Genomic DNA, 24,918 nt, shown 5'->3' on the forward strand with positions numbered 1-24,918 from the left:
TCTTCAACCCTGGCTGCTCTGTGGTTGAGATTAAAATACACTCAGCAGATCTGATCCTCCGAGACAAACCGTCTGATTGGGTATAGGAGCTGCTGTTCAGACACATGTTATCAGGATAATTGAAGTTAAGGCCTCCTCTCTCTGCTCCATCTCTTTATTTATTTATTTATTTCTGTTCCTCTCCTTCATGTGCAGAGTAACAAAGTGCTGTTTAATGTGGCTCAAGTGCTGCTGCTGCTGCTGCATCATCGTATATCCCACCCTCTGTGTCCTTTCTACTAAAACATGGAGTCAATGTGCAGCAGTTAAGCCGATGCACTGAGTCACTAGTCTACTTACTATGATAAATTTCGCCTCTTAATAAGCTTCAACTTAACAACAAATCAGGTTGATTCTCTCCGTTTCATGGCACAGTTCAGCTTACCATGTGTAACTCTGCCTGTGTTTCTGTGGGTGTGACTGGCAGCATTACAACATAAGGCCATGCATATGCATAAAGGGCAGAAATGACACTTGGCCTTTTCAGCTGTGCTGAGGACAAAAACTAGGAGAAAGTCTCCTCTGATAAGTTTGTCCAAAACTTGATGTGCATGCTAAACAGGAGCTCTCTGAATTAATCACTGCAACTTGTGTTTGTTGCTCCTCTGTCCTATAACAGTGAGTAACTTTCACCTCTGTTTTCCTTCTCAAGAGGTAGTTTGAATTATTTAAAGGTCATACAGTATAGAGCTAGATGTCTGTGTGTTCTTTGATTATAAAGCAGGTCTAGGTTCTATATCCTCGTGTTGACACTCGGCAAATAAACGTGTTAGAGATGAGACAGGACACAGACCAGCAGATGTGGTGAGACAGAAGTTATCATTTGAAACCTCTGATGACCGAAACGACCAAAATAAGGCTGTTGTTCTTGTGTGTGTGTGTGTGTGTCCGTCACTATGGCCTCTGGCTATAAATAGGAGGCACATGCTGGCACTGTGCAGAGGAAATGAGCCCCATTACAAAGCCTGCACAGTTAATCATTAACTGTGTCTTTCCACCTTCGTGTTGAATGCACATCTGCTGTTCTCCGTGCTGATCAATCAGCTCCTCTTTTGTTTTCCTCGTTCAGTTATACCTGTTGTCATTTGGTGATTTGTTATTGGGAGCAACATCCTGCTGCCACACACCACTATCCAACCCACACACTCCTGTAACCCCCCCCCCCCCCAGAGGAAGCAGCCTTAGCTTCTTCTTCATCTTATTTTTATCTAGTTACACAGGACCACCCCACTGCTCCTGCACTCGCTCTGCTACAAGGGGATAGAGGCAGGTTAGCAAGATGGGGGCGACAACCTCGTGCCCCATTTATCTGCCATTAAATGAAATTAGTTTTCATTCCATGTACTCTTTTTCAACTATAAAGACTTTTTTTTTTATTAGTGTCGTCATGTTTTTCTGGGTTTTGTTGGTGGCCAGGAAAGAGGAATCCTGCCTATGACCTGGCTCTGTTTGTATTATGTGGTGTAGTGAGCACTTCTATCCCCTAGGGGTCACTAGAGGGGCTTACCAGCTTTAGTGTAGAGCGACGATCAGTGCCTCCTCCTGTACTGTATGTGCGGTAATCTCAGCAATCATCCTGTTAAATGCTGCTAACTAACCCTGTGAATTGACAGCTGATATGTGAATTCATATGATCAGTCTCTGAGGAAATCTCTGGATCTTATTCTACTCGCTCTAGTGGTTTATTATTTCTTAAAGTCCCTTTTGTACACTCAGAGTTTGGTAAATCTGCCTTTTCCTTTGATGCTCCCAACTCATGGAATATTCTCCAACATACTTTGGGGCTGGATATTATTCCTACTCTTGCTGATTTTAAACATATGGTGTCTGACCTTTGTAAATCATCCTGCAACTGTTATTAAATGTAATTGTTATGTTCTGCTGCTGCTTGTAAACTCGACGTCCCTGTAAATGAGGGAAACCTCAGTGACCGACGAGTTAAAATAAGTCAATTTTACTTCATGGGAACTTTTTGTCTCACATTTGTTACAGACAGAAGACCTGCATAGTATAGATGATGATAGTTCAGTTCAGTTCAGTTCAGTTGAGTCCCGGCAGTGGCTCATAATATCGCCAGGACAGATTGTGTGTGTGTGTGTGTTGGTCGACAGTTGTGAGGTTGCACCTGATCTGCTCCAGCCTGAGTGTAACTAAAGCAGGACGCCTGGAGGCCTGTTCCCACCATACATCCCATCTGTCGGTGCACTGAGCGTCCGGCAGGTGAGGCGTGTCTGCAGCGACAGGCTGTCCTCAGGATGAAGCCCAACCAACCACCTTTAATAACAAAGGACGGCCGGTCCTTTCCTGCATGCGTTCACCCTGCGGGGCTTTCCCACTGATCTCTGACCAGCAGTCGCTCGCTGCTGTATTGATCACAGTTAACACACCCAGCCTGTCACCTGATATGATTGGTTTTGACACCGAGCTACAAGGGAGGGACAGATCCTCGTCTCACAAACACAAACACACACTCACAGACACCTCCCAGGTGATGATGTTGATGATGTATAAGATTCATTTTTTCAACCAGTGTTCACCAAAAACAGCTGATTGGCTTACAAATGACACAAAGGCACCAATAGATGGACAATATTTACAATATTATTTATTGATATTTCAGTAGTTGGATCAATTCATTGTTGTATGAACCTGCTTATGTGTGCAAAAATAGTGCAAAATAGTAAACTTCTCCCATAATGCTTCACATGCAGAGTCTGAATCCGTGCTCGAAACCCAAAACACGTAACAAGACAGGAAATGAAACTTTATTATACAACACATTTCATTAAAATGTATAAGGATGAATTAAAAACTACAGTATTATGACCTAGCCTACAACCAGACAGAAAGATTTGCTAACATGCTAATTAAAGATATTAGAAATCGGAATAAAATAAGATAAAACTAAAACAAGTAAGATAATGTTTGATAGGTTCAGTTGGCTTAAAGCATGAAAAGTTTCACTAGATTGTGAGGACCTGTCCAGACTGTAACCAGACTGTAACCAGACTGTAACCAGACTGTAACCTGGGAGGTCCAACAGACTGCATGTGCAGGGCCTTAAAACAGGATTTCAAAATCACTTCTAAATGTAGGTTTTAAGTTGAGTTTCCTTTTAGTGGAGATGGCAGGAGGGGGCAGTGTGGATGGATGATGGCGGGAGGATCAGGGAAATTGTTTATGCCAAGGTAAAACAGATTTTACTTAGTCCCAGTTTGGAAGGATGCACCAAACAGCAGATTGATCTGAGACACAGGCACAGAGGCCATTAGAGACGGTGTTAATGGCCTCTGATGAGATAAAGTCAGAGGTTATCCATCTGCATTAGGGAACCACGTGTTCGCAGGGAGCAGATGTGTGTGTCTGTATGTAGGCCTATATATGTGCATGTGTGTGTGCGCTTCAGTAAAACCACGCCCACATGTTTAGCAGATGTGTTGCTCATAGATCCTTTCATGTTGCTACAACAAAACAAAACTGTGCTAAAACAATAATAATATGTTAATGAGTTTTTTTCATCCTGCTCAAAAGAACTTTCTCATCAAATCACCAGTTTTACTCTGTATTTGTTTAATTCTTAACTCTATATGTTCTCTTTAAAGATGCACTGTGAGCTGTGAGCAGCTTCCTGTTGATGTTGGAGGGTTAACCTTCGACGTTTTTATGAGTGATGAAATGTTGACACCTCAGGGTTAGGGTCAGGGTCGGGGTTAGGGGGGCCGTACTGAACTGCTGCAGCTTAACTGAGCTCAGAGGCAGTGAGAAGGTGAACTATGTGACTTCAGAGTTACTCACTATTGGCTGAACAGATGCAAAAAAATCATACTTCTTTTTTTTCTTTCTTTTAAAGGACAATTCCAGGCGAATTCAACTCGGGGGTGTATTTTCATATCATTTTAGGTCTAAAAGAAGGAATCTGAAGATTTTCAGTTTAATCGCTCCTGTTTTGCGGTAGTTGCGTCTGTCCCCGCGTCGCCACGGCAGCAATGAATGGGAGTGGATGTAAGTTCTGCTGTTTAGGCTGTTTACATCCCTCAAAGCCACAATTTTTTCCCACAGACAGCGTCAGATGGAGACTCAAACATGCACCGAGAAGTTTATTTACTTCAAGCAAGCCGACATGTTTGTAAAACTAGATCTAATTCAAAGTCTCCCGGAGTCTCGCACGAGACCCAGTTGCCGTGCTCGGTGTGTTCAGGTGCAGTGGGAAAAGCTACCGTTTGTGTCATAAACACAGGAATATCAACTCTTTACTTGTTTCAAGGAAAAAAAACTTCTCGGCGCATGTTTGAGTAGCCACCTGACGCTGTCTGTGGAAAAAAATGTACACTTGAAGCAAGTAAAGAGTTGATATTCCTGTGTTTATGACACAAACGGTAGCTCCCACTGCACCTGAACACACCAGCACTGCAACTTCGGGCTCGCGCGAGACTCTAGGAGACTTTGAATTAGATCTAGTTTTACAAACATGTCGGCTTGCTTGACGTAAATAAACTTCTCGGTGCATGTTTGAGTCTCCATCTGATGCTGTCTGTGGAAAAAAATTGCGGCTTTGAGGGATGGAAACAGCCTAAACAGCGGAACTTACATCCACTCCCATTCATTGCTGCCGTGGCGATGCGGGGACAGACGCAGCTACCGCAAAACAGGAGCAATTAAACTGAAAATCTTCAGATTCATTCTTTTAGACCTAAAATGATAGGAAAATACACCCCCGAGTTGAATTTGCCTGGAATTGTCCTTTAAGGCTGGTTTTTATTGGTTTTATCACATGATTAACAAAACATGTGTAAATACTGCTCTATCATCAAACCCCACACATGGTTTTGTTCTTCTGTTATTTGAAATCTTTTCTCTGGAAACAGAGAATACGTTCGTTCTGCTTCTCAGCTAAAAAGAAAAGCGATGTTAAAGTCTTTGCAGAATAATGTGAGCAGCAGAGTGACTGAAGATGAAGGGGGCTCGTCCAACAGGATGCTGTCGGGACCCTAAAGCTCTGGTCTAACGCCAACAAACTGTCAGTGTGAATGTTCAATGAAGCTCTTGTTGCATACATTAACAGAGTGACTGCTGCCGCTCCATATCTGCAGGCCTGTCGATGATACGCTACAGTACGCATACAGCACACTCACAATACAGATGCACACACAATGCAAACATACACACAGCACAATGCAAGAGACGCACTGAGCTCCTTTCTCTCTGCTCAATGCAGTCATCTGAAAAGGACCATATAATGTAGAGAGAAGTGTGTGTGTGTGTGTGTGTGTGTATCTAACTGACAGAGACATGCTACATGTATAACAATGGCTCAGATGTGAAAGACACACTGATAAAATGCTCAGAGTTTTGTCCTTTCTCAGCATTTTCTTGCTCTCTGCCCTGAACTGACAAAGTAAGAGGAAAAATGTTGAACTGCAGTTAGAAAGTGATGTTTCTGATGACTGGCTGCTCAAGTAAATACAGGAGCTCAGATGCCAACGGCCGGGCCAACCAAAGCTAGCACTCAGTAATAGAGAGGTAATACTAGAAATCCTGCTCAGTGAGACTTTAGCTCTTGGTAGAATTAATCATAAATCGTCTGTTGCATGGAAACGTTATCAAACTAATAGGAAATGTACTATCATAATGGTGGTTATTCTGCCGTAAGAGTAGTGTTTTCTAATGCTGGCTGAACAGCAGCAGTGAGGCAGACACATGACCGTTAATGAGGCTGACTGAGTGACTGATGATATTTCCACCACTGGCCAGCAGAGTTTCCTCCCTCTCTCTCTCTCTCTCTCTCTCTCTCTCTCTCTCTCTCTTTCTCTCTCTTTCTCTGTCTTTACATGTATGACAGTAAAAAAAGCAAAAGCCTGGATACATTAAAGGGATAGTAGCATTTTTTAAAAGTGGGTTTGTATGATCTACAAATAGCCCCTAAGTACTTTAATTGCAGTAGAAGACTCTCTGCACTCCTCCCGTTAGCAACGCCTTGGACCTAACCAACTCACGTATCCCTCCGCCCAGGGTTAGCGCCCGCCGATCAGCAGTTGGTTAGGTCCAAATAAAAACTGCGTTTTTCCTGCACTTTGAGGGGCTGGAAAAAATTATATTATAGCGAACAATGGAACTGTGTATTTTTTTTCAGGTAAAACCTCTTTTAGGCCACGAAAATAGGCCGTTTCTTTGGGTCCATTCACAACAATGTATGTTGTAAATCTCTGGGCAGGGCTATTATGGGCTGGCGTTGCTAACGGGAGGAGTGCAGAGAGTCTGCTACTGCAATTAAAGTACTTAGGGGCTAATTGTAGATCATACAACCCCACTTTAAAAAATGCTACTATCCCTTTAACTTGATTTGACCACAGGCAGTCCAGACACTGCCTATGCTTGATCTTATATTAAATTATGCCACCACTGTAATGTAAGTAGATAACATTATGTGCCAACAGAGACATCTGGTGATTATGAAAAAGATACAAAGTTTGGCACTCAGGTCAACATATTTATTATCAGACACACCGAACTGACACTAAGCTATTAGACATAAAACAAAGACAAACCAGCCTGTTAATGAAAACCTCTGAGCATCATGTCAGTAATCTCAGGATAATCTTTTGTTCGAGGGGAAATTTGCAATAATGCAGCAGCAGTATGAAGAAAGAATGAGCTGCAAAATGACAATATGAAATACCTGAATAGATTCAAAAGATACTTTCTATACTCTGATCATTTCCAGTTATGACAAAGATAAGTGTTCAGTTCAGTCAGTGAGCTGTGTAAAAGTGATGCTGTTCTCACAACAGCACCTGAAAAGAAAACTGATCCCAGTTGAAAAGCGGGAAGTGTTTAACTGTGTGAGCACATTTAGAGACTCAGTAATGACTTTGGTGGAGAGACTGTTGTCATAGCTAATGTCAGAGGAATGAAAATCAGAGTTATAATAAACTGTAGTTTTCCTCTCGGTGCCAGTTCACCTTCAGGTTTTGGGTCACACAGCTGTGGCACAGTGCTCCACATACGCTGCAGCTCTGAATCATGTTTCTATTTCTGCATGGCAACTACACCATGCACCTTTACCTTTAAATATGTCTGTTTGTAACTGTGCTGCAATATCCATTTTTCAATACTTTATTCATTTTTAAACAAACACAGAACAGAGAACATACATGACAGCAGGGGCAAGTAAAAACCTATCACAGACTGAATGACATATAGAAAAAGAGGCAAAAAAAAAACAAAGTAAATGAATAAAATAAAATAAAATAAAATATACAGGTAGAAAAAAACACAAGAATAACAATACTATAATGGACCTTACATGGAACGTTCTGAGAGAGTTTACAGTTTAGACATTATACATGGAACAGGGACTGTACAGCCATATCAATACGGCAGAATCAACACTTGAGAGATAGCATTAGGGAGATACAGAGGTGCAAGGGGGGCGCCAATCTACATTACAGCGGCCTCTACGTACTAAGTCTGCTACATCACCCGGTAGGCGGTTCAAAAATGGAGCCCACAACTTATCAAAATAACTCTCATTCCCCTTTAAAACTGAACTCAGACGCTCCATTGGCAGAACTTTAAATATCTCTCCATACCACTGGTTATCCGATGGAGGTCTGGACTTGATCCACTGAAATAAAATGCATCTCCGAGCTAAGAGAAGTAACTTGTACAGGAGTTTTTGCTGGACATTAGACAAGGAGACTCCCTCTCCTGAAAGATTAAGTAAAAATAAACCAGGATCTATTTGTATGTTCTTCACAAGAATTAAAGGACAATTCCAGGCGAATTCAACTCGGGGGTGTATTTTCATATCATTTTAGGTCTAAAAGAAGGAATCTGAAGATTTTCAGTTTAATTGCTCCTGTTTTGCGGTAGTTGTGTCTGTCCCCGCATCGCCACGGCAGCAATGAATGGGAGTGGATGTAAGTTCCGCTGTTTAGACTGTTTACAGCCCTCAAAGCCGCAATTTTTTTCCACAGACAGCGTCAGATGGCGACTCAAACATGCACCGAGAAGTTTATTTACTTCAAGCAAGCCGACATGTTTGTAAAACTAGATCTAATTCAAAGTCTCCCGGAGTCTCGCGCGAGACCCAGTTGCCGTACGCGGTGTGTTCAGGTGCAGTAGGAGCTACCGCTTGTGTCATAAACACAGGAATATCAACTCTTTACTTGCTTGAAGTGTACATTTTTTTCCACAGACAGCATCAGATGGCTACTCAAACATGCACCGAGAAGTTTTTTTTACTTGAAGCAAGTAAAGAGTTGATATTCCTGTGTTTATGACACAGCTTAGCTTTTCCCACTGCACCTGAACACACCGCGCACTGCAACTTCGGGCTTGCGCGAGACTCCGGGAGACTTTGAATTAGATCTAGTTTTACAAACATGTCGGCTTGCTTGAAGTAAATAAACTTCTCGGTGCATGTTTGAGTCTCCATCTGATGCTGTCTGTGGGAAAAAATTGCGGCTTTGAGGGCTGGAAACAGCCTAAACAGCAGAACTTACATCCACTCCCATTCATTGCTGCCGTGGCGATGCGGGGACAGACACAACTACCACAAAACAGGAGCGATTAAAGTGAAAATCTTCAGATTCCTTCTTTTAGACCTAAAATGATATGAAAATACACCCCCAAGTTGAATTCGCCTGGAATTGTCCTTTAAGTTGATTTGCTGTGAGACTTTTTCCCAAAATTTAAATATCAATGGGCAGCGCCAGATACAATGTATGTAAGACCCAACCTCCTGCTTGCATTTACAACACAGGGGAGAAATTTCAGGATAAAAAGAGTTCAGGGACTGGGGCGTGCGTTGTAATCTATGAAGGATCCTATACTGGCTCTCAGTTAGTCTGTTGCATAAAAAGATCTTGCCTATTGATGCTATATTGCATCATATGTGTGTGTTTTAACCATCAGGCCACAAGCTTCTGTCTCACTCAACAGACAAAGAGACTTTTTAAAAAATCTGTTGTAATATAAACAGCATGGAAGTGGAAACTTACAGTGGTAATAAATAAATACCAGTGGAAAAGGAGGAGGAAGGAGAATAGTCAATCACCACAGCCACCTCTCTCTCTCTCTCTCTCTCTGTGCAGCTTGTCACCATCCTCTATACCCCCCCCCCCCCTCTCTCCTTTCAGCACCTCAGCAGATGGGCAGTGGTGCTCCCTCTCTCTCTCTGTCACGTTGTCTCTGTGTCTCTCTCCCGCTCTCCCTCTCTCTGTGGGGAGCGGTCTTTTGATACTTGCACTGGCTCTGCGATCTCCATCCCCTCCCCTCCCATCGCCTCAGGGGCTCCCCATTGTTTCTATTGTTTTTCCCCCGCCCCGAAAGTGGGTTAAAAAAAAAAGATGGCAACAGCGGACAGAAGGGACGGAGAACAGAGAGACGTGGGGGCAGTGACAGAGAGACATAGAGGACAGAGAGAATAAAAAGAGAGAGAGAGGGCGAAATGACCAGACCTAGAGGGAGGGGAGGAGGCGTCAGATCATATGAATACAAGAAAGGGAGGTGATGAAATGGTCGGAGCCTCTTTACATGTGTAGCTACTCAAGTGTTGGTGGTTTAGACTGAAAGAAGCAGACTGTCAAAAAACACAGGCTGTACTGTAGGTCTGTGAGGAACGATACCACAGCTCTGACATATTAAAGTCACTTAATCGACATGACTAGGGGTGTCACGGTTATACATTTTCTTGGTGCGATTATTGTCAGAGAAATAATCACGGTACTACGATTATCACGATTATTATGCATTAATTAAAGCAGAAGTAAGCGATATTTTTGTGTTAATATAAGTCTTAAATAGTTATATCTTCCGACAGCAATCACTTACATAGAGTGTTTGGACCGAAACACGGGTCTGTCAGTCACTCTGCTCTGCTCTGAGCCCAGGAGAAAACTTTTCTCGTATCCTACAAGTTTTATCCAATGAGGAGAGAGAACGGCATAAAGGGGCAGTCCTCTCTGTGTGTGCAGCCAAGGGATGCGCCTGAATGTGGTGACGTAGGGACGAGGACCAATAGATCCATGACGAGGGCGGGGACTGCTAACTCCATCGGCTGACAAGACGTTATGGTGCGTTCAAGGCAACCCGTAACTCGTGTTTTTCCGACCTGTGAAGTCGTACCAGTTCGATCTGGTACGAGTTCACGGGTCAGAAGTTACGAGTGGCCGTTATAGTGACTTTCACCGGTAAAACAGGTCGGAGAAACACGAGTGGGTTGCCTGGAACGCTACAAAGTCTTAAGTCGTGACTTGAAGCTGTAATTTACGGTTTCAAACGCCTGCCTGGAACGCAGCATTAGCCAAAACGACCGGATCGCTTACTTCTGCTTTAATTTCACAACACTCTGAATGTGTAAAATCAAATATAGTCAAAATATAACTACATTACTCATTGTTTACACAAAATATTTCAAGTATCTGTTAATGTATGACCAATTCTTAATCCCCAGGGGAAACGTTTGAAATATTCAGGTCATAAATTGTCATCTATACCAAATGTTTGTGTTTATTTTAATAGTTTTTTGTTTTGTTTTCCTTTTTTTTTTTTTACTAAAAATGACACGCTAACATTTAAATTCCTACCAATTCAATGTTACAATAGTTAAATGGACCAGTATCTGTGCATTTACCTTTATTTTGGCTGCACATCTGCCGATATGGTTCCAACATCATCTTTTTGGGAAAGTAACGGTATTTAGGAATCTTTACGATTAATTAATTGTGGAGTTTAATACCGCGATTAATTGTGAAAACAAGTAATCGTGACATCCCTAGACATGACGACTGTGAGGGAGAAAAGTCTCTCCACACACAGATATTTTCTTTGGTTCAGTTGCTTTATTTAACTAAATTTGGTCAGCAGAGGAAAGAGTGACTCAGCAATCAGCCGAGTAGATTTTTTTTTAAAACCATGACGTGCATAGAGAGAAAAAGATCAAATTGATTCAGTCAAAAAAAGCTGGTAGAATAAGATTATGATGGCTTTGTTGCTATGGAAACAGGACATTTACCCCGGACACGGCCATCATCATCACTGATGGTCCTTCTTGGATGCAGCCTCACAGTTTGGCTCGGTGATAGCCCGGAGGTGTGATAGTTCACAGGGACTGTCTGTCTGACCTTAACTCTTCTGAAGCCAGTGATCGTGTTGCTGTTCTTCTCTCTGTTCAGTAGAAGGTCAAACTCCTCACACCGGAGCACACTGTCGTCTCTTACCAAGACCTTTATTTTACAATACTCATGTTTTTTTTATGCCTTTACTGAGTATTGACATTATTTTCAGAGCAAAGAAGTTAGTGGTACTCAGGGCCGTTGTATTGGGGAGAAAGGTGATGATAACTCTAGGGGCCCATAAAAAACCCCAGTAGTCTAATCTTTGTATGACTGATTTATTCTGCGTAAGACCCTGACTAATACTCATAGTACACTGTAAAAACTCAACATCTTTCCAAGAATATTTGTCTTATTTCTTGTCCAAATGTCTCATTTCTAGTCCAAACTAATCTCTTTCCACTTAAAATAAGACTCATTACCTAAAATTTTCACTTAAATTCATAATAAATAGAAAAATCTGCCAGTGAAAGTAAGTTTTTTGTGCTTGTAATAAGGAAGAAAAACTGCTCCACTATCAGATTTTTTCTACTTATTCCAAGTGAAAATCTGCTTGAAAGAAGTAAAAAGTGTCTAAAAACAAGCTACTTTTAATATGATGTGTCTTATTTTAAGTATAATGAGATTTGTTTTGACTAGAAATTACATTTTGACTAGAAATAAGACAAATATTCTTGCTAAGATACTTGAGTTTTTGCAGTGTAATGTTGCATTAGCATCAAAACAAAGAAGGCTAAATAAAAAATGATAATACATACATACTCTAAGAAAAAACTGGAAAAGTTAGGGGGAGGGGCCCACTTTAGTATTCTTTAAGGGGGCCCAGAATTCCTAGCAACGGCCCTGGTGGTACTATTAGTATAAATGGTTATCCATAAGTGACATGATAGATAAAGTAATATAAGTCTTTAAACCTGGACATTATAGCACATGTGAGCTCCTGCTGTTCCCTGGTCCTGAAATTTCTGAGTTTGTTGAATGTGTTTTTTGTTGGATGGTATAAATCATGTCTGTGGTGACTCAACATTTTTATGTTTATTCCTCAGACATAAAGTACATCAATAAATAGTCCAGTCCTGATTGTTTAAGAAAGGTCATTTCCTAACAAGTATCTCAGTGGGACTATACATTGGTCGCCAATGGCTCGGAGATATTGTGTTCACAAAGCAAAAATATTACTTTTTGAGCCAACCAAAATCTCATCGTTCATATTTGAGTTGAAGTAATTTGTTTCTGCCAAATTTAAAGAAGATCTGTTACAACATTACTAAAGTATCATGGCCAAAGAGTGGATGACTCCTACTACCACCAGGGTAGAGGAATAAAAATATCCACAACTGTGTTTGGAAACTTTTGATGACAGTGGATTCTCAGGCGACTGGTGGTTGCAACATAAACCTGTGGGAAAACAATTACAAAAACTGGAGTTCTGTGTTTCTAAGTGAAGCAATGATGTTGGAAGAAAACCCACATGTGGGAAAATCACCCAAACATCTGTAACTTGATGTTGCGAAACCAGAAATAAATCTAGACACCAACTGGGTGAAAGGCAAGACAGCTGGAAATCCTATATAAAGAATAAAGAAAATGTGTGACAGGCTTTCTTCTCCACACAAACAGCAGTGCAGCTCCTCCTGTGTTTATTTCTAATCCAGTGTTTTTTTTTGTTCTGAGAAATATGTTGAGCAACACTGTGTCCAGGAAGCCAGACTGTAGAGACTTCTGTGCCACAGATGTGATGTGTTGTAGGGAGGTATAAGTCCTGGTCCTGGTCTCAGAGTGCATATTTTCCTCCTTTCCTAGCCATGTACATTTGTTTTCAACGAACCTGGCGAGAAGACAATCCGCAGAGTGATGCCTACCGTGCAAGAATAGTTTAGAATAGTATAAATTTGCGTATTGCCATAATCACTGTAGTCATAGGAGTTGGTTCATTACCTTTAATTGTCAGTGCATGTTGTTTTGAGATCTGTGGGGCAGAGACGTGAGCTGCTCAGCGAACACGGTACATTGTCCCCTGTCCCTCAACCCTCTCCACGAGTGTTTTGGAGTTGTCGCTAGGGATGTCCCGATACCACTTTTTCACTTCCGATACGATACCGATATTGCAGCCTTCAATATCGGCCCGATACCGATATTGATCCGATATTAGGGGTGGTGAAAAAAAACGATTATTTATATTTTTCAAATTCTAATACAAAGGAGAGTCCTCCTGTTGCTGACTGACAGGCTGCCGCTGTCATGTTCTTCTATGGGACAGACAGTAGTTACTTTTGAACTGTAAAATATTAAAAAATAAACCTTATTTACAACTGTTATTGAATTACTGTATGTACATCAATGTCAAACAAAAGGCAAAATCTTCTTGCTTCAAGGTTTTATTTGTCACTCCAAATTGAAGATTATAGCCTGCCCTACAGTAAGGCCCACATAAAATAAAAAGAGGAGTAAAGCAATATATTAAGCAGCAATATTTAAGCATCAAAGATGCTTAATCAAACCCACATAGTTTGAAACAACGTTCAAAACACACAGCCAGTGTCACAACTAAGCATAAAGTCTGCTAGCTTAATGCTAACGTATAATGTAAAACGCCATAGACGGGCTGACAGAAATTAGCATCGTTAATTTAATTCTGGCTTTAGCGCTGTTAACACGGCACAACATGTGGACCAGCTGGCCTTCCTCCAGAAGACTCTGACCACCGACCCCGTCGGTAGTTAATTTGAACTGTAATCCGATATTCGTTTTTTTGGCTGAAATCGGACATAAATCCGATATCAATATCGGATCGGGACATCCCTAGTTGTTGGACTGTGTATTTGATGAGTTGATGACCGGGGACCTGCACCATTGTGTTCGATGAGCAGCTCACGACATCTCTGTCCTGCGGATCTCAAAACAACATGCGCTGATAATTAAAGGTAATGAACCTGCTCCTATTATGATATAATATATTATATGACTATAGGGATTATGGCAAAATGTTGAACTATCCCTTTAACAAGAGATTACGGATTACTTGGTGTGTTTGCGTTGTAGTGCACTAAAACAGTCCATGTTTCTCGTGAGACAAGATCTGGGACACCGGGTCGGAGGTGCTGGTTTTCAGCCAAGAGACGCTGGTAAAGGTACAGTACGTGTAAAACAGGAACAAAACATTGCTAGTTCCTCTTTAACAGAACCGAACCTGGCGTGTTCAACAGAGCTGCGTATGTGGAGTGAACACAGTGCCACATGAAGACGCTGCCAGGATTCAGATTTTCCACATGGTTTGTGGATCTTGTATGCCCCGGCTTCTTACTGCTGCTCACACTGTTTCCAGCCACATACACACACTGCACATGCTCGCTCGTCTGCGCGGTCCTCATTAGCTCTCAGTGTGTCTTTGAGCCTGAATGCCTCTTCACCACAGACAAGATTTGTCTGCCTGATTTCCCTTTCATTTAACTCTAGCACCACTGTGAACGTGTGTGTGTTGTGTCCTAGTTTCATTCAGGCTGTGTACCACAGCACTTAACCAAACCAAATGACACCTCTGTGAGTAGATTTGAGGTGTAAATGAGCCATTATATCAGAGTCAGTGTAATTTCTGCTCAGAAAATGATGTCCATTGATTTGTCTGTAGTCTTTTTGTCGGTCAGCTGCTGTGCAGCTGCTCCACAACTAATTTCAAGGTTGTGATAAAGAAAAGGGTCTTCAGTGCTGCTCAGCTGTGGAGACCTGTACTGTAGTATCTTTAAAAACAGGTGTGTGAAGGAAAATGCAACTGATTTATTCCTTGTCTTTTTGCATTAACATGTATTCTTCGCACAGTGTTTAAATTACGCACATTCAAAGGGACTTTGACAGTTGCTTGACCAAAAATAAAACAACTAAAGGTGAGAATTAGAAAACACTCCTGTGGACTGTAGATCTAAACACCTACATTTATATTCTCTGTCAGGAAAGAACTACTTCACTGAATGTGGCACTGAGACAGAAACGTACACTCCTCTCTTTTGGTGCAACCACTGCTCATGTGAAGTCCTGTGTCACTCTGAGCTCCAGTTATTGGGACTGGAGACGTGGCAGGTGTGGCTCAGGAGGCAGAGCGGATCGCCTGCTAATTAGAGGTTTTGATCCTCGACTCCTGCAGTCCACATGTCAGAGTGTCCTTGGGCAAGATACTGAACCCCACCTTACCCTCCAGCGTATTGGTGTGAGTGTGTATGAGTGTGTATGAGTGTGTGTGGGTGAGTGTGACAAGTGCTTTGAGTGGTCAGTAAGGCTTTGGAAGCTCTAATTGCACTATTAACCATTTAATGAGGCTCTGTACAGGCTCTAACTGTGATTAGTGAATGTTAGAAGAGTGAAATCACATATGTATATTATATATAGTAGCCTATATATATATGGACAACTTCTCTGCTGCAGTTTGTTTTTACTTACTGAACAAACATCAAACAGCTCTCTACTGATCCATTTCTCATTAGTTTCAATTTCTATGACCAGACTCATCTAACAGGTTTGTCTGTAAAGTGAATTTAGACTAGAGCCGTGGATCTCGGCTCACGATTAGTGTCCCGGCCAGATCGTCATAATCTGGTTTAACATGGAGCCAGAAAACAATTGTGATGATTAATTAAGGTCTTAATCCCAGTTTAAAGCTCATGCATAATCATTGCAGAGCCTCGGCCACAGTAACGAGGCCATTGAGCTAATTTGTGGTGTAGTTGATGTGAGGACTAATCTGGTGCCCTGCTCCGTCAGTGGTGATTTGTCGTCAGTCACCAGGGACTGTGAGTGAGTGAGTGAGTGAGTGAGTGCGCGTGTGAGTCCACTCGGTTGTGTTCATGTCGTCGTCGTCATTGTGTATTCATATGTGCAGGGGGAGTTTATCAGTGCCGTGAGTGACAGACGCTCAGTCTGGCCTCAGGCTACGAGCTGTCAGGACAGTGAGTCTGTGTGAAAAGACTCGGGGCTTCATGCGCCAACTCCACTGCTTCGTCTTCTTCTTCATCTTCTTCATCTGATCTGAGCTCTTTTATTCATAAATGCTCTAATTTGTGCACTTCACATTTGGGTTTTTTATTGAAACAGGCAATGACATACAAATGTAAATACATACAATGTACCACAAGAACAGAACAAAACAAAACAGGACCAAACAGGACAGAAAAGGGTTAATATATATATATATATAAATATATAAGAAGGATGTAAATACATACAAAAATTAGATTTACAGTTTAATCAAATTAAAATCTTTTTTTGTGATCAACTTTTTATTTATTTATTTGTTACTTCATTTGCTTTGGTGCAAAAGCCACCAAACAGTGCATACAAATCATTATTAAACATACACGCAGCAAAACAACAACCAACAACCAATCCTACAAAGCACGACAGGGACACAAAGTAAAGATAAAAAACCAACAAACGGATAAACAAAACAAAAACAAACAAACAAACAGAGCGCAGCAAGGGAAAAAAACTTTGAGGGTAGAGGTAAGGGTAATCATGTACATGTAGGCTACATATCCTCAATTCTCCATGATAATGTTACCTTGACTGTGGAGCCAAAAGTGTTTTGATCGTTTCTCTTCCCTTTTCCAATACCGCTACATTCATCTGTTTGGCACCATGTATTCTTGCAACTGAAATTTCCAAGTTCAAGATATCCACAACCGATGTGAGCCACTGTGGGATGTTTAGTATATCGTGTTGCTTCCATCTGATGGCTACCATTCTTTTAGCTGCAGTCGGTGTAAAAGGGAGAGTTTTACCGATAACAGAGGACAACAGAGATAGAACTGATACCCAAAAGGGGTTGATTTCAGTGCAGTCCCTAACCCATTTTTCGTTATGCTTTTCTACCTTGTCTTGATTTGTTGCGATTATTTTTTCAGAAAGAAATTTGCTTCGTACTTTATTTAAAAATAAAATTCAAGTTCCTTTTTAATTTCATATTTGTTTGTTGTGCCGTCCGTTTATGTCACTTTTGATGATTTTATATGTGACTCAGTTGAAACATGCTGCCTTTTGCTGCTTTCTCTTTTACTGTACCTAACACAGCTGGAGTCACTGACTTCTACTGGGAATCCTGCATAAAAAAATGCAAACACAGGATTGTTGGTGCAGCAGACATCAGAAAAGAAGATCGAGAGCTTCGACCCATGACATGATTCAGACTCAGTTCACCTGCTAGAAATCTGCATGTCAACGTCTGTGTGGATGTTATTTTTGAGCATTACAGCACTAGGACACTATGTGAACAGTCTGAATGGACAGGAAATGCTCTAATTTAGGATTCAGTCATCATCTGCCCTCAGGCCGACCGTCGGGGTCGAATCAGAGATGAGAGGAGATTCCCAGAAAACATCCAGAAAACGGTTTCTCTGTCTGAACATTGTTGGGAAAGACTTAATGGTGGACTCAGTCTCTCTGGCTTTCCCTTCTGTAGCCCCGTGTCTGTCTGTCTGTCTTCTGATACTGTAACTGCAGTAAGTGGAGTCTGGCCAGTGGGAGTGCACACAGAGGCCACAAAACATGCATACTGTACATCCAGGTAACTCTAATCCACATACGAAGAGAAGAGAATTTTATTTTGTGGTGAACAGTATAAAATCTGTCCGCTGTACTATAAATGTTCACATTCCTAAGTCTGTCAATATACGGAGAAAAGCTGATCAATATAATGAATGAAATGCAGCAGAGAAAGAAAGTGATAGAGAGAAGGAAGAGCAGAGAGACAGTGGAAGATGAATGCAGGGAGAGATGAGAGATGAAAGCAGAGGAGTTTTCCAGAGGTCACCCGTCTGTTCCTGCGCTCCTCGCCCACCAATTATCCCCTGGACCTTGTTATCTCAATGCGCTTAATTAGGCCGGCCCAGGACATCCACTAATTTGATTGGACAGGATCCCAGCCTTAGTCAGAGTGCATGGCCAATCCCCACAAAGTTTCGACCCCCGAGGACCGTGGGTACCCCAAATTGTCTTTGGTTGAATGCTGATTGGGACGTTAGGATGCATGGACAGGAAATGATACGAGCTGCGGTGAAGGCATGCATGAACACACGGTCGGATAGACGTGTGACTGTAGCAGCTCATAAAGGCCGAGTTGTATCATTGTAAACACTGCGGAAATTCATGCAGTAACACTGAAGGTCAGTGGCTCTGGAGTAAATGTCCATGTGACTAAGGGCTAAACAGAGCTGTTCCACTGATAGATATGATGCACAATATTATTACTACAGTGGTTCACAGCAGGTTTGATATTTTCATCAGTTATTAGGAATTCAATTTCACATAAACAGGGTGAATTCAGCATCAAACTCAATTCCTTTACTCACTAACGGATGGAAACAAACACCAATGTTATTTTTTTTGTCTCTTTTCTTCTAGTTAGCAGCAGGCTGACCAGCGAGATCCAGCCTCAGTCGGCCCATGTCATCACTTTTTGATACTGACTCACTGTAATCTCCGGTCTGTCTCACAGAAGTAGCTGCTAATGTAAATGTAGAAAATTGCTGAAGCTTTTGTTTAGACAGGTGAGCTTCAACTGAATCACAAACATGCACTGGAATAATAAAACATTTCGGAATAATAAAACACTTCGGCTGCAAGACTAAATAGTGCATCAATCTTTGAAAAAGTCTGGAATAGAGTCACTGCTTTGTGTCAAAAGTAGCCAGTTGAGGATGTCCCAGCATGTTTTTTTTTTTTTTTTAAGTATATTTTGGGGGCTTTTTTATGCCTTTAATTGATAGGACAGTTCAGAGAGTGACAGGAAATGAGAGGCAGAGAGGGGGAATGACACGCAGGATAGGGCCGCTCGACGCAGAATAGATGATATATCTCATCTGATCTGAAAACAGCCCTTAATCCTGCAGGAGGAACTGGAAAACATGGATGGATAGATGAATTGAGGGTTAAGCTGGGGCATTATACCGGCCTTAATGTGTGACAAATGAATGAAAGGCAAACAGGTGTTATATTGTTGTCTAATATATTAATGGCAATTTGCCATTTAGTTGAATTATAAAATGATCTCTGCAAAGAAATAAGAAAACATCTGAATCCAGAGCATCTGTAGCCGTTGACAGCAGAGGAGCGTCTCCTCTGTGCACGGGGCCTCTCTTCTTGATATTGATTTGACCTTTAAGCCGTGCACTTGATTGAATTTTCTATGCTACTAATTTGTGGCTTTGACATATCAATCTTTAAAACGAGTTTATCTGAGCTCAAAGAGTAACCCAACAAATTGCGTCCTGTGTTTCTGTCTACACTGACAACTCATTGTCTGTGCGCACACACCGCATGGTAAAGTAAGATACACGCATACAGAACACGCTTGACTACACCTCTAATGTATGGACAAGGTAATCTGCTTCAGAGTCTGTGTGTGTGTGTGTGTGTGAGTGTGTGTGTGGAGAGAGTAATCTGAAGTCAATGGAGCGTGGCAAGTCACACTTAAATGCCAAGGTAGGGATTAGAGAGGAGTTATAATAATACAACTCTACACAATCACTTCAGCTTGTGACCTTCAACACACACACACACGGCGGTGGCTCGGTGCTGACAGGTTAACAGTGTGTGAATGATGGAGGTCGGCTCTAACAGACTGATCCTTCACCTAATGTCATTCACAGCCTCACGCTTAGTGTCGCTTTGTGTGCTACTACCGTCTTCAGTGCACAACTACTACTGTGCAGTGACTGATACGATGTGTGGGAAATAACATGAAATGCAATAGAAATTAGTATCATGTGCAGAAGCTGCAGTCCTCTCTGGTTTTGTTTAAATTGACTTAAAGGGATAGTTCACCCTAGAATGATATTTCGCTCATTATCTACTCACCCTCATGTTGACTAAGGGCTGGAAGAAGTTTCAGAGTCCACCGTCCCTTCTCTGAGTTACAGGGGGTCTTGGCATAGCAGTGCATGTCCATATAACGGTTGCAAAGGGACACCAGAGCTCTTTGTAAAAAAACACACACAAAAAAACATCCAAATACCTCCATGATGCTCGTATGTAATGTCCGTCTTGTGCTGAAGCCCCAAATTGCGTAATTGTCCCGGAAAAAATTAAATAAGTCTATATTTTAAGCTTGTTTGTAGCGGAAGCTTCTCGAAGCTCCTCTTCCTGGTCCGTCCAAATCTCGCGTGATTTGCGCCGGCGTCAGTGCGGTTACTGCGAATCACGCGAGATTTGGACGGACCAGGAAGAGGAGCTTCGAGAAGCTTCCGCTACAAACAAGCTTAAAACATAGACTTATTTAATTTTTTTCGGGACAATTACGCAATTTGGGGCTTCAGCACAAGACGGACATTACATACGAGCATCATGGAGGTATTTGGATGTTTTTTTGTGTGTGTTTTTTTACGAAGAGCTCCGGTGTCCCTTTGCAACCGTTGCCTTGAAATGCACTGCTATGCTAAGACCCCCTGTAACTCAGAGAAGCCACGGAGGACTCTGAAACTTCTTCCAGCCCTTAGTCAACATGAGGGTGAGTAGATAATGAGCGAAATATCATTCTAGGGTGAACTATCCCTTTAAAGAGATAGTTTTTTAAATTTATTTATTTTATATATTTTTAGGGGCTTTTTGCCTTTAATTGACAGGACAGTTCAGATGTAGGACAGGGCCGCTCGGCGCGGGACCCGAACCAGGGTCGCCTGCAACGAGGACCACAGCCTCAACACACGGGGCGGGCGCTCCACCAACTGAGCTAAACACCGCCCCGTTAAAGAGATATTTCAACTCAGACCAACTCGCGGCTCTGCTCCGCCGTTCTAAAAATAGCTTGCACCAACAATCAAAGGTAACGAACCTACTCCTAAAACTCTAGGGATTATGGCAATGGGCCGATTTGCCAAAATGGCGAACTATCCCTTTAAAATATTGAAAAGTAATTAAACACAGCCTTAAATTGTTTCCCCAAATGGATGTTGTTGCATTTAAACATTAACATCAACATTGTAAAATTGGATACTTCTGGGTCACAACCCTTTTATAAACAACACCTTATCTATTGTTGTTTAATGGGTTAACTGGGTTGAGACTGAAACAATGAGATTGCAGATACAACCGGCTGAAATTAGTTTCCTTCACAGGGTGTGTGTGTGGGCTCGGCCTTAGGGAGAGACTGTGAGGAGCTCAGACATCCAGAGGGAGCTCGGAGCAGAGCCGAGGTGGTTGAGGACCCTCCCTGGGCTCCTCCAGTTGGACGTCTTCCAGGAACTGGTAGGAGGCTTTGGAGCAGAGCCAGAATATGATGGAGAGATTGTATACTTAAAGCAGAAGTAAGCGATCCGGTCGTTTTGGTTAATGCTGCGTTCCAGGCAGGCTTTTGAAACCATAAATTACAGCTTCAAGTCACGACTTACGACTTTGTAGCGTTCCAGGCAACCCACTCGTGTTTTTCTGACCTGTTTTACCTGTGAAAGTCACTATAACGGCCACTCGTAACTTCTGACCCGTGAACTCGTACCAGATCGAACTGGTACGACTTCACAGGTCGAAAAAAACACGAGTTACGAGTTGCCTTGAACGCACCATAACGTCTTGTCAGCCGACGGAGTTAGCAGCCCCCGCCCTCGTCATGGATCTATTGGTCCTCGTCCCTACGTCACCACATTCAGGCGCATCCCTTGGCTGCACACACAGAGAGGACTGCCCCTTTATGCCGTTCTCTCTCCTCATTGGATAAAACTTGTAGGATACGAGAAAAGTTTTCTCCTGGGCTCAGAGCAGAGCAGAGTGACTGACAGACCCGTGTTTCGGTCCAAACACTCTATGTAAGTGATTGCCGTCGGAAGATATAACTATTTAAGACTTATATTAACACAAAAATATCGCTTACTTCTGCTTTAATCTAAATGAAGCAAATGTATATGGATAGAGAGGAGATCAGGCTTACTACACTACAGCTACTGGAATAATAAAACAGTCGATGTCCAAAGAAAAATGGATTCAGATCAGCTCTGTGATTCACAGTCCTGTCGTTACACAGCCACAGATGGACACGTTTCCTGTACAGGAGTTGTCCACAGAGAGAAACTTGTTAGTCAGGGTTGTGTTTCCCATCCAACACAGCAGCTAGGCCAGTCCCCTCTGAGCCTCATCAGATCTCATAGTTTTGAAGACAGAACAGTTGCAAACAACCAACTCTCTGTGGTTTAGTACTGTACTGTAGGTCCACTTCAACACTGTTTTAATCTGCAGTTTGGAGCCATGGAGGCACCACAGCACTTACATGATGAACTGTGTGTGTCCTTGCTGGTTGATTTAACATGACCAAACATAACACAAGCCCAGGGGTCTCCTACACACTGCAGTGACGCATATAGGTCACCTACAGTCACCCACACACACATACTCCCACACACACATACACCCACACACATGGGGAAGAGTACTCACAAAAATTTCACATGCACATACATAAGTGTGTTTTAAGAACACGTGTGTGCTCATGGTTGTGTGCTCATGTCTTATTACATTTATTTCATCACATATGTTCCTCCACAGTCACGTACAGGCTCACACATGAGTATAAATAACATTTTTGTTGATTATTTCAACCTATGTAAGTCACACAGTCGGCTGCTGCAGTCTATCAGTTATAGACTGATAATAATAACTACCTGCACCTGTGAGGGAAACACTGTCTTTAAAAATACTTTGACTAAGGCCCCGTTTACACGACAACGCTCGCGGATGAAAACGGCAAAATATTTAATCGGATGTGCCTTTCGTTTAGACGGCGATGGCGTTTTCGGGGCTTGAAAACGCAAAAAAGTGAAACCACCCTCCAGAGTGGAAATCTTAAAAACACTCCGCCGTTGCGTCTCCGTGTAAAGGGTGAAAACGCAAAAGTCCGCTCCGATTGCTATTACCCGTGGACAGGGCCGGCCGCTGGCATAAACACTCTATGTGGTTGTTTAGGGCCACAGCCGTTAGGTGGGGGGCCACATGATCAGAAAGGTACCGGGGTTCATTCAAGTCATTTAACCTCATCCTGAGGTCTGCACGCACGCTATGAGCTTTATATGTAATGTGAAGTCAATATTCAGCTTCTTTTATCTCACATTTGAGACATTTGGTGAAAATAGAACGGCAGAATGACAACATTTGTGCTCAAAAAGCAATCTGACAAAATTTCATTTTAGACTTGTTTTCTACACTTATCTATTACTGTATTCATATCCTATTTCAAGCACCAAAACAGTTCATTCTCATGACTGAAGGAGTGTTTTCACAAGGGATTTGAAATTTTTCAAAAAGCAGACCTCAAATTTCCAGAATTTGGCCTAAATTATTTCTTTCTACAGTGTTCTAGGACAAACTGGCCTCAGTGTGCTTACAGCGGAGGTTCTAATATTTAGACATAAAACACTTGAGTATTGTTACATCTGCAAGTATCTTAAAAAGATAAATTTAAGAAAAATATGTAAAAGTCAAGAAAATGGCCTCAAACCTCAGAGGGCATAAACACGTCTGTATTCAGTTTTAACCAGTGATTTGGTGTTTGCGCTTAGAGTGCAGGGCCACAAACAAAAATCTTGTTTAGGGGGCCACCAAAATCCTAGGGCCGGCCCTGTCCGTGGAGGGCACGGAGGGCAGCATAACGACAGCTGGCGTAGCTACAGCCTGCCGGAAATCAAGAGGAAGAAGAGGAAAAAAAACACAGGCGTGCAGACTTGGTGGTGTTGTGTGTTGTGCGGCATGCTGCCACCTAGGCTCCTGGCGTGCATACAACATTGCATTACACAGACTTTTGCGTCACCGTATGCACGCAGATTTACACCCCAAAAACGCTTGTCTAAATGCGGAATAAAAAGTGAATACGTGGCGCCACTTTTGCGTTTTCTGTTGGGATCGTTTCCGTATTTAAACGTAGCCTAAATGGTTCCAGGGTGCCATTCCGAAGGGCCGCCACTCCGAACGTTTACTTTAATTTGTCGGAATGCCGACCCTTAATTATTTATGGGAAAAGGGTGCCATTACGAACCTGAAAGAAAGGGTGCCATTCCGAACCTGAAAAAATCTTGAATGGTTTACGGCACGGAGTAAACAAGTCTTATTGCGGTGGTAGCATAGTGGTCAGAGCATTTGCTTTTGACGCGGTGGATCAGGGTTCGACTCCCGGGGGAGATACATATTAACTGCGATTTTATTGGCCTCTACCTAACCTTTTTACGAAACTTAACCAACTCCTTTCTACATTGCCTAAACCTAACCAAAGCACAGAGCAAGGACATTTATTTTCAGCAGGAGTGCCGCGGCTGCATCAGATGGATGTAATGCATCAGACTCGCACCTGGGTGAAACTTTGGAGGCAGAGGGGGAGGGGGAGGGGCCGGTCGGGCGCTGTCCCCGCGGCGCGTCGTGTCAAGCCGGGCAGGAAGTCAAACCACGAGAGAATCCGGTCAATTTTCAAAATAAAACACATTCGGAACGGCGGCCCCTCGGGAAGTTCGAAATGACGGACCTTCGGGAATTTTCGGACTGGCAGACCGTCGGAATGGCGGTCCTTCGGAATGGCGGTCACCCCCCAGCCTAAATCACTAAAACACCTGCACACCCTTGTAGAACCTGCATTCTCCTCAAACTCCTCCAGTCAAAAAACATGTCACCTGTGTGTATGTTCATGATTTGTAAGACTGTACACAAACATAAACAGGCCACACACACACACACACACACACACACACACACACACACACACACACACACACACACAGACACAGACACACACACTGCGTTTTTGTCTCAG

Source organism: Trachurus japonicus, chromosome 5 (genome assembly GCF_045865225.1).
Source record: "Trachurus japonicus isolate A0001 chromosome 5, Traja_1.0".
NCBI lineage: Eukaryota > Metazoa > Chordata > Actinopteri > Carangiformes > Carangidae > Trachurus > Trachurus japonicus.